Raw genomic sequence first — 12500 nt, 5'->3', positions numbered from 1 at the left:
TGGGGGACTAACACAAACACACAAATTCATGTATGTATGTATGTATGTATGTATGTATGTATGTATGTATGTATGTATGTATGTATATATTTTTCTCTCGTTTTTTTCTGTGTCCCTTTCTGTAGAAGAGCGTAGGCTCGAAACGTAAAAGACTTTTTCTATTCCTGAGCGTTATACTAATACATCTGTTTGTTTTGTACACCACCTGTCTTCGTCTTTTGTTTTTTTTCGTAAACTCTCCTACACAGCCATACCTTCACTCATACATACACACATACCTACACACACACACAAACACTCACAGACACTCACCCATACATACATACACCTATACACACACGCCTACACACATACATACACACATACATAAACACACACACATACACATACATACGCACACACACATATACTTACACACATGCACACACACACATACATACATACATACACCCACACACATACACACACACATACTTACATACTCCTATACGCACATACATACACACAGACATACACATATACACTCACACATACATACACACACACATACTTACACACACACTCGCCTGCACGCGCACACACATGCATGACAAACACCCATACACTCACACTCACACACACACACACCAACATATACACGCACACGCACACATACACGCACACACACACCTACACTCCCACACACATACATACGCACCTACACACACACACACACGCATACACACGCACACACACGCATACATACATATATTACATACGTACACACACACCTACATACACATGCATACACACACACACGAACACACACGGACACACCCATACATACATACATACACCTATACACACACGCCTACACACCTACATACACACACATACACGGACACACCCATACATACTTACATACATACACCTATACACCTACATACACACACATGCATATACTCACACACATGTACGCACATACACACACATATACGCACATACATATATACCTACACACATGCACACACACACACATACGCACATGCATACGCATACATGCATACATGCATACACACACACACACGCATGTACACATACATACACACACACACACATACATACACCCATACACATACATGTATCCTACACACACAGACATACACACTCACACATACACACACACACACACTCACTCACACACCTGCATGCACGCGCACACACATGCACATACACACACTTCCACACACACACACGTACATACATACACACTCATACACATACACACACACACACACACGGACATACATCTATATACACACATATACACACACATACTTACATACATTCATCGGACACACTGACACCCAGACTTACACACAGACACACTCACACATCCACACACATACATACTTACACATACACTCGCAGGCGCGCGCACATACACGCTTGTGCACGTTCGCGCACGCATACACGCATGCATGCACCACGCTCGTGGGTGACCGTCTAGATCTCCTGTACGTATCTGGGGCCGGCGCGTGTCTTTGGGTTCTCCCACGCCTGTCGCCGCGGGACCACTCTTCCATCTTCCCCCCCCCCTCCGCTGCAGTTTTTTCCTTAACCCCCCCCCTCTTTGACACACACGCACACACATACACACACCCACTCACACACTCACATTTGCATATATATATACATTACACTTACACACACTTCAAATTTACTTGCCATACACACAACTACGCACACTGGACACACACACACTACCACTCAACACACACACTGGCACGTTACATACGCCCCCACCCTTTCCCTCCTTCCCTTCTTCCCTCCTCCCTCCCTTTTTTTACCACTGACCACTCACTCGAGACTTGCTATGTCATCCGTTCGCCCTGCACGCACTAACATATACATATTTTTTGTTTTTTTATCTCGCCTCACACACACATACACACACGCACACGCACACACTCACACATACATACACACGCACACACACACTACCTCCCTTTTCTGATTCTGCCTTTCTGACTTGCTAGGGTACCCCCACCTCACTCCTTTAATTCTACTACTACTACTACTCTACTAGCCGGCTACTAGCCACTGTCCACCATACACACACATACACACACACGCACACCACTCACACACCACACCCTCGTCATCTCGCACACCTTTTTTACCATTCCTCTTTGATTCAGCTCTCCTGTTTTTAAAAAACATTTTCCTCCTTTTTTACCACTTCCGTCTTTTTAGTATGTGACCTCGTGAAGACTACCTGCAATTTTTTTTTCCTCTGTCCTCCCGTCTCGGGATCTTTCTTTCTCCTATTCTCCGACGAAGAGCTCCGCTCGAAACGTCATACCCTCCTTCTTCCATTTTCCTGAGCGCTAATAATAATAATACGTAATTGTTCCACGTGTTGTTGTTTTTTTCTGTTTTCCCGTTTGGATTAACCTATATATATATATATATATATATATATATATATATATAATATATATATATATATACATACATACATACGGGTGCTTATTTCAGTTTCCGTCTACCAATCCACTGACAAGGCTTTGGTCGTCTCGAGGCTATTGCAGAAGACACTCACCCAAGGGGCCATGCAGTGAGACTGAACCCGGAACTATGTGGTTGGTAAGCAAGCTTCTTACCACATAGCCACTGCTGCGCCTATATACATTACATATAAATGCATATGTGTGTGTGTGAGTGTTTGTGTGTTATAGATACATATACATACGTGCATACACACACATGTACACACACACACATACGCACACAGACACACACACACATGCACACACGCACACATACACACCTAGATACACTCGCAGTTGTAATATTTATAATCGGCGTCATAACAACTGCGAGTGTATCTAGGTGTGTGTGTGTGTGTGTGAGTGTGCGCGTGGTTGTGTGTGAGTGTGTGAGTGTGTGTGTATCCGTGTGCGTATGTGTGTGTACGTGTGTGTGTGTGTGTATGCACGTATGTATATATATCTATATCAGCTACACAATGAAGGAAAGTACCTGAGTGGAGCGTTAACGGGACTCCTATAATTAAAGAGTGGTTCTTCACCTTGCAGTTCGCAGGAGTGGCTGTGTGGTAAGTAGCTTGCTTACCAACCACATGGTTCCGGGTTCAGCCCCACTGCGTGGCATCTTGGGCAAGTGTCATCTGCTATAGCCCCGGGCCGACCAATGCCTTGTGAGTGGATTTGGTAGATGGAAACTGAAAGAAGCCTGTCGTATATATGTATATATATGTATGTATGTTTGTGTGTCTGTGTTTCTCCCCCTAGCATTGCTTGACAACCGATGCTGGTGTGTTTACGTCCCCGTCACTTAGCGGTTCGGCAAAAGAGACCGATAGAATAAGTACTGGGCTTACAAAGAATAAGTCCCGGGGTCGATTTGCTCGACTAAAGGCGGTGCTCCAGCATGGCCGCTGTCAAATGACTGAAACAAGTAAAAGAGTAAAGAGAGAGTTCAAATCATTCCATGCTTGGAAAGGGAAGGGTGTTGTCAGACACAAATGACCCATACATACATCTACTCTAGATATGTATATGTATAGACGAATGTATATATGCTGCACATAAGAATTAATTTTCATGTGGTGTCTTTTACGACCAAATGATTTAAGGCATTTCACTTTTTAATTATCTTTAAATTTTTTTTACTCATTCCTTTTTCTTCTTAAGCCTATCTATCTATCTATCTATCTATCTATCTATCTATCTATCTATCTATCTATCTATCATCTATCTATCTATCTATCTATCTATCTATCTATCTATCTATAACCACGGTAACTCGGTCTATAACTGTGACTTCATTGACCGAGGTTACCGTTGTCTTTTCCGAGGCTTTTCTTTCCACGGGTAAACCTCACCTGTCCTCCCCTTTACACTTTATATTGACATTTCTGTGATAACGATCCTATTGATCGATTTTTTCCTTTCCTTATTTTCTAAGCCACCCCCCTTTTTGTCCTCTCTCTTTCTTTTTACGATCCCTTTTGATCGAAAACCAAACCCCCTTTTTACCCCAAAAGAAAAGCTCTACTTGTAATTTGTCCGTCTGTGTCAGCCCTTGTGGCTAATAAAGAAACATATCTATCTATCTATCTATCTATCTATCTATCTATCTATCTATTTCTAATCTATCTATCTATCTATCTATCTATCTCTTTTACTCTTTCTCTTTCACTTGTTTCAGTCATTTGACTGCGGCCATGCTGGAGCACCGCCTTTTAGTCGAGCAAACCAACCCCAGGACTTATTCTTTGTAAGCCTAGTACTTATTCTATCGGTTGTCAAGCGATGTTGGAGGGACAAACACAGACACACAAACACACACACACATATATATATATACGACGGGCTTCTTTCAGTTTCCGTCTGCCAAATCCACTCACAAGGCTTTGGTCGGCTCGAGGCTATAGTAGAAGACACTTGCCCAAGGTGCCACGCAGTAGGACAGAACCAGGAACCGTGTGGCTGGTAAGCAAGCTACTTACCACACAGCCACTCCTGCGCCTATTTATGCTCTATTTATGTTCTTTATATCTTCCCTTCCTTCCTTCCTCCTTTCTTACGTTCTATCGCTATTTTCATTTCCAATTCTCTAATTTGCTTCTTCACGAAGTGTTCTATTCGTGAAAAGACTAAACGAACAATTTTCACTTGAGACCTAAGTAGAAGGCAACTCGAGGCACCATCTATTAGCTAGATAGATGATAGCGTAGGGCTGACGAAGTCGGCATTTGTTCTTGAATATTCTCTGACGTTTCGACCATTTGTAACAGTTCCAGCAGCTGTTATCTGACACACACTCAGTTCTGTTAATGATATCAAAATTCAATACAAGCGCACCTGGACAGAAGGTGAACTAATTTGTATGTGTGTGAGTGTGTATATGTGTGTGTGTGTGTGTGAGTGTGTGTGTAGGTGGTGTGTGTGTGTGTAGGTGTGTGTGTAAGTGTAGAAAGGCCTGTCTATCTGTATGCATGTATTTGAATTTATATATAGCTGTTAATACAAGTATGTTTGACTATATAGATACACACACTCATGTCTGTGTGTGTGTGCGTGTGTGTGTATATATATATATATATATATATATGAGTATATATATATCTTGTAATATATGTGTGTGTATATGTATATTATATATATATATATATATATACATATATATATATATGTATGCATGTATATACATACATACATATATATATATATATATATATATATATATATATATATATATATATATATATATATAACATACATACATATATATATACGTGTATATACATAACACATATGTTTGTATGTGTATGTATGGATGTATATATATATATATATATATATATATATATATATATATATATGTATATATATATATATATATGTATGTATGTATGCATGCATGTATGTATGTATGTATGTATGTGTGTTTGTGTGTGTATTTTTCTACTCCCACATAATTGTGTACACGCACGTATCCTAAAATACATACATTCATACAAATACACAAACATACACACACGCACACGCACACACACACACACTTATCCTCACTCACACAAACTCATACCGACAGAGACAAACAAAATCAAGAATACCGTTCTACCGTCAGTCTTTGCCTACTGTGTATAATAACACCGGGACCTAGAACAATAATTGTTTTCGTTGATGGCAAGCACGGCCGAGCTGTCTATCAATGTTGGCATACGCATTGGCAGTCTCACTGAAACTGACGATGGTGGCAACGAGACTGAAAAAGTCGCTGCTGGTGTTGTTGCTGTTGTTGTTGTTGGTGGTGGTGATGGTGATGGTGGTAGTGGTGGTAGTGAGTGAGTGAGGGTGAAGGTAGTGATACTAATATGGCGGACCGAGGACCGGTAAGTGTGAGATTGAAAGGGCAAGGAATGATTATAGTAACAGTGGTGGCGGTGGAAAGAGTTCTGGTAGATTTAACTATAATATACAGTAAGGCTGGCTGTTCAATATCTTGAAAGATTCCGAGGAAATATTTCTGACAAGTTATGTAGCTTGTGTTGAGAGGAACTAAAATTCTAATATATCAACAAATAAATATACTAGAGCAGCTGGCTGTTGTGACAGACGTTTTGATCAGTTGTAGAAGAATCTTGATGATTAATAGACGGATTGTGCGACTTGCTCAACGAGAGGTGCATTGTTTTTTTGTTTTTTTTCCTGCTGTTGTTGTAACTGAATTCTAACACTATTTACACTTCATTCCAGTTGATACAACACTTATATCAATTATCCCATATGGATCTGTTCAGTTTCGATCACAGTTTGTTTTGATTATTTTTTTTTTAACTAAACAGTTTGAAACTTCGTATACTGGTGTAATTTCTCACACTGAACACGGTCCACTTTCAACATTTTGGATCTGTTCAGTTTCGCTCACAGACTTTTTAATTATTATTTTTTTACACTTTGAAATTTAGTATACTGGTGTAATTTCACATTGGGAACACCGTTCGCTTTCAACATTTTTGACAAAATTTCGTATTTTAGAAGTTATTTCGTGTTAAATCTTGTCGTATTTGGGTAATTTTAACCGATCAATGACGTGTATTCAGTTGAAGAAAGCTACTGCTATTTGCGATAGTAAACTTTCTTCAGTTGAATACACGTCGTTGATTGATTAAAATTGCCCAAATACGACAGCTTTAATACAAAGTAATTTCTAAAATACGAAATTTTGTCAAAAATGTTGGATATGTTCAGTTTCGATCACAGATTTTTTGATTATTTTTTTTAATTAAACACTTTGAAACTTTGTATAATGTGTAATTTTTCACACTGAATACGGTTTATTTTCAACATTCAGCTGAAGAAAGTTACTACTGTTTGCGATAGTAATCGAAGAGGAACAACTTCCGGGTCATCTCTACTAAATGTCACCACCCTGTTCTATTTTGTTTGTTTACTGTCTGAGTTGCATATTACATACTTTGTGTTTTTTTTTCTTTTGGTTCTCGCATCGGAGTAACCAGTAAACATCAAAGAATCAACGCCAAGAAGGAAGAAATATTATTTACATATATTTATTCGTTCGCCTGACATGTAGTTAGAGATATAGCAGTAATTGTAGTGGCAGTGACAAGTTCGCTCACTGGTTGGTAGTTGATAGTGTAGAAGTGGCTGTCTGCCAGTAGAGAGGGAAAGAGTAAGGAATATATGGTGCTGACTAGAAAGGAAGAAAGTTTCATTTTTGTGTCAGCTATGACCAAGCAGCAACGCTTTCCCTTTACCCTTCGCTTGACATATGAATAGAACATTGGTGACATTTAGTAGAGATGATCCAGAAGTTGTTCCTCTTCGATTACTATCGCAAACAGCAATAGCTTTCTTCCACTGAATACACTTCGTTGATTGATTAAAATCACCCAAATACGACAACTTTAACACGAAATAATTTCTATAATATGAAATTTTGTCAAAAATGTTGAAAGTGAACCGTGTTCACCATGAGAAATTACACCAGTTTAGTCTAACTTTAGTTTTATAAAAATGTTTAATCTGTGAGTGAAACTGAATGGATCCATTCATACTTTTATTTGTTTTATTTTATGTTTTACATGTTTACAAGTTAGTTGTTTCAAGTTGATCCAATTTCTCACTCACTCACTCACTCAACCAGTCAATATATATATATATATATATATATTATAATATATATATATATATATATATGCACACACACACTTGCCTTTCTATCTATCTATCTATCTATCTATCTATCTATCTATCTATCTATCTATCTATCTATCTATCTATCTATCTATCTATCTATCTATCTATCTGTCTGTCTGTCTGTCTGTCTATTTATCTAATTCTTTAACAAGAGTAGTGTTGCCAGCGACTTTCAAGTTTCGACCTGCTTACCCAACACCGGACAGTCTGACGAAAGCTAAGCAAGCCGAAACTTCGGAGTCACTGTTAAGATTATTCTTGTTAAAGAATATTAAATATGTACTCTACAGAAAGAATTGAGTAATCCTTCCCCTTAATCTTAAAATTATCTTTATTATAACTCGACACAAACACAAGCATAATATATAAAGATCGTTAGCTCCTACACGCATTTTTTCTCTCCTTTTTTTCTCTCCTTTTTTTCTCTCCCTTTTCTCTCTCCTTGTTTCTCTCCTTGTTTTTTTCTGTGTATTTTTCTGTCGAAGAGCGTAGGCTCGAAACGTAAAAGACTTTTTCTATTTCTATTCCTGAGTGCTATACTAATACATTTGTTTGTTTGTTTGTATTCCACCTGCCTTCGTCTTTTGTTTATTTTCGTGAACCTTCCCGTTATATATATATATATACACACACACACACTCACGCACACATATATGCTTATGCATGTGTGTGTATGTATGTATATGTATGTATATATATATATATATATATATGTATGTATGTATGTATGTATAATGTGTGTGCGCGCGCGTGTGCATTTCGTATACTAGTGTTTTGCATTGAACTCAGTTAATGGCTATTTAATTAACACAGTTATTCTTATTTTGGATATAATTATTTTTATATCTGCAATTGTGTCATGAAGAATAGCATTGACAAAGAATATACTCTTTATTCTGTTATTTTGTTTATTTTTAAAAGAAGAATGGAAGTGCCCATGGGTCTTTTTCAGTCTTCTGATACTGGCGAGAAAAGAAAGTTATACTGAGATGGGTGACTTGTCTAGAATGCAATAGAGCGGAACATACTCAAGCCATCCAAGGACTAGGTGAGGAATTGAAACCATTGAGTGACGGATTATCATTACATAATTTTGATAAGCCTTAAGGATCTGCTTTGATCTATATTACAAAGAAGAATGTTTTCCCCAGGGTTTGGTAGTTTGATAGAGACTAGAGAATCAAAGTGAGTGACTAGTGAATTATCTCTTGTGGTGTGTATTACTCAAGGTTGGGGGTTTGTTCAAATACTTGAAATACTTGAAGATGTATCATTCTACATGTAAGTAATATTTCATATGGTTACTCCATTTATATCAACAAATGCACAATTCTTCATAAAGCTTCCCTGGCTGCTACACTTTAAAGTAGAGATATAGCTAAACAAATCTACTGACTAATATAATAAAGTATTAAATTTATTGTGAAATATAGTCTTTAATATTCTAAATTATCAGCAGTACATGCGATAGACTACAGCGGTTTATATACTTTTACAGACACTTCGTCTTCATTATCAAATTTCTATTTTGTTATGAAGCCTCAACGTTATTTCAACATTGGTATCATCCAGACATAGTTTCTATCAGCTCTGCTTCGTGGAAACATGCCAAAGTCTTTTTCATATGAAAGGGAAGGGAGAAAATACTGTATACTTCATAATCTAGTTGGTAATCCTACATCTCTTTAAGGTTTACAGAGAAAACAAAATACTAAAAAGCTCCTGTCTCGACTAACAAGAAATTCTCTTCTGGATGCTTTCAATTTCAACAGATAGTTAATTACACAGATACGAAAACATGCACAAATAAATAAATAAATAAATAAGAATAAAATAACGACCTATTTTCTTGACACAACTAGGTAAAAGAGATAAAATTTTAAAAATCACGAATACTTCACATAAAATAACTTGAGAAGATATGTTAAACTTCTCCATGCTGACTTCAAGTCTCATAATAGGCCAAATCATTAGATCAGCTTTTCGAGAACTAACAAAGTTTTAACCATTTGTTTCAACAGCATTGAACAACAGACATATAAACAATCAAATAAATATATAAATAAAATGGAAGACGAAAAGTAAATAGTTTAATTGCCAGACACTAATAGTGTGTTGCAAATTCTGTTTCTCTTGATCCTGGAGATTGGGGTCTCGCAAATGATGTTCTATGTTTTTGTGCGTATATTTGTGTGTATGCATATCCTCACAATACATAGACACACATACACACACGCACACAGACAGACAAAAAGACAGACAAAAAGACAAAAAGACAGACAAACAGACAAAAAGACAAAAGATGGACAGACAGACAGACACACACACACACACCACAATACATAGGGTTATAATCCCAGCTTACAACATTCCGTTTTTAACACCTCTGTCATTTGACTATCCTCAGACGGGGCTGATACTGGAACAGATACATCTTATCGTCAGTTTTTTTTTTTATTTATCAGCTTGGATCATGCTTTTGTTTGTTTTCGATTTTCTCTTACGGACAAGATGGTGATATATTGACTTCCGGTTGTTCTTTTGTTAGTATGAAATGTGGCTCAATAGTTCTTGTGAAATTGGAAAGTACAACTTATCATATCTGCAGTTATAAATTAATTCTGATCTCCCACAACATCGCTTGACAATCGATGATGGTGCGTTTATGTCTCCGTTACTTAGCGATTCGGCAAAAGAGACCGATGGAATAAGTACTAGGCCTTACAAAGAATGAGTCATGGGGACGATTTGCTCGACTGCAGGCGGTACTCCAGGATGGCTGCAGTCAAATGACTGAAACAGGTAAAAGAGTAAAAGAATTAAATAAATAAATGAATAAATAAATATATATAAAGTTAATCCAAACAAGAAAACACAAAAAAAAAGCAACGCGAGGACGTGGAACAAATAAAGTATTATTGGACGCTCAGGAAAGAAGAGAAGAAGGAGGGTTAAACGTTTCGAGCGGAGCTCTTCGTCGGAAACAAAGGAGAAGGAAAGATCCCGAGAAGGGAAGACAGAGGAAAAAAAATTGCTTCCGGTGCTCACGAGGTCACACACACACACACACACACACAACACACACACACACACACACACACACATATATATATATATATTATATATATATATATATATATATATATATATATATATATATATATATAAGTGTATGTGTGTGTGGAGGCACACAGTGGTTAGGGCAGCGGACTCGCGGTCGGAGGATCGCGGTTTCGATTCCCAGACCAGGCGTTGTGTGTGTTTATTGAACGAAAACACATAAGGTTCCGACAGAGGGTGGTGGTAACCCTATTGTACTCTTTAGCTCTAACTTTCTCTCACTCTTTCTTCCTGTTTCTTGAGTAACGCTGCGATGGACTGGCGTCCCGTCCAGCTGGAGGGAACATATACGCCACAGAAACCGGGAACCCGGGCCATGTGCCTGGCTAGGCTTGAAAAGGGTGCATAAATAAAATAAAATAATATATATATATATATATATATATATATATATGCTGGCTGGTGTACCTGGTAATTACCGGGGATAAAGATGTTATTACTCTGATATAAGAAAGCAATTTCGTTACAACTGCCACAAAAGGTGTATTTTCCGTCACAAAAAAGTATAAAAAACTGTCAGCTGGAACTAGGAGAGATTGTTGGAGGTTGGCGAGAAAGATTGCCACAAGTTGGTGAGAGAGGTTGGCGAGTGGCAAAGACATTATTCTGCTTAGCGAAGGCATCTGGGAAATGTATAACTGCCGTCATTCACAGAAAAAACTATTGTTTTACCGTGAGAAAAGCGTTGTTGAAGTGTTTAGTGAAATTTGGCAATCGAGGATCGGATCTACGCTATGCCTGCATGAAGCCACTACAAATACGTTATGGAATAAAAAAAATTTATCTACTGTCATGGAAAAAGTGTAACTGTATAAATGCAGTATATATGTATAGAAATGTATGAATGAAGTCTTTAATGGTTAAGATTCAAATTAAGGAAGTGCAATAAATGTTTAGCAGTTCAAAACTGTGAGTAGTGAAATGCAGAATTAGGTCGGCTATAGGTTATTTCCCTTGGATGTTTAAAAAATTAGTTATATATATATATAAATAAATCGTGATTTCAAATTTTGGTACAAGGCCAGGAATTCCAGGGGAGGAGCTAAGTGACTTACATTGACATCTTTCCTCAACTGGTACTTATTTTATCGACCCCAAAAGGGAGAAAGGCAAAGCAAACCTCGGTGGAATTTGAGCTCAGAACTTGCAGCCGGCCGAAATGCCGCTAAGCATATTGCCCGGTGTATTAACGATTTCCGCCAGCTCGCCACCTTATGTATGTGAACATGGATTTCTAATTTTGCCACAAGGCCAGCAATTTCGAGGGAGGGTATAAGTCGATTAAATCGACTCCAGTACTCAACTGGTACTTATTTAATCGACTCCGAAAGGATGAAAGGCAAAATTGACTTCTACGGAATTTGAACTCAACACGTGAAGACGGAAGAAATACCGCTAAGCATTTCACCCGGCGTACTAACGATTCTGCCAGCTCACTGCCTTTTATGTATGTAAATACTCTTTTCTACTCTAAGCACAAGGCTCGAAATTTTCGGGGAGTGGGCCACTCGATTAGATCGACCCCAGTACTTAATTTATCGACCCCGAAAGGATGAAAGGGAAAGTCGACCTCTGCGGAATTTGAACTCAGAACGTAAAGACAGACGAAATACCCATTTCTTTACTACCCACAAGGGGCTAAACACA

This window comes from Octopus sinensis, linkage group LG1 (genome assembly GCF_006345805.1).
Source record: "Octopus sinensis linkage group LG1, ASM634580v1, whole genome shotgun sequence".
In the NCBI taxonomy this organism is placed as follows: domain Eukaryota; kingdom Metazoa; phylum Mollusca; class Cephalopoda; order Octopoda; family Octopodidae; genus Octopus; species Octopus sinensis.
Note: the sequence above shows the minus strand (reverse complement) of the source record.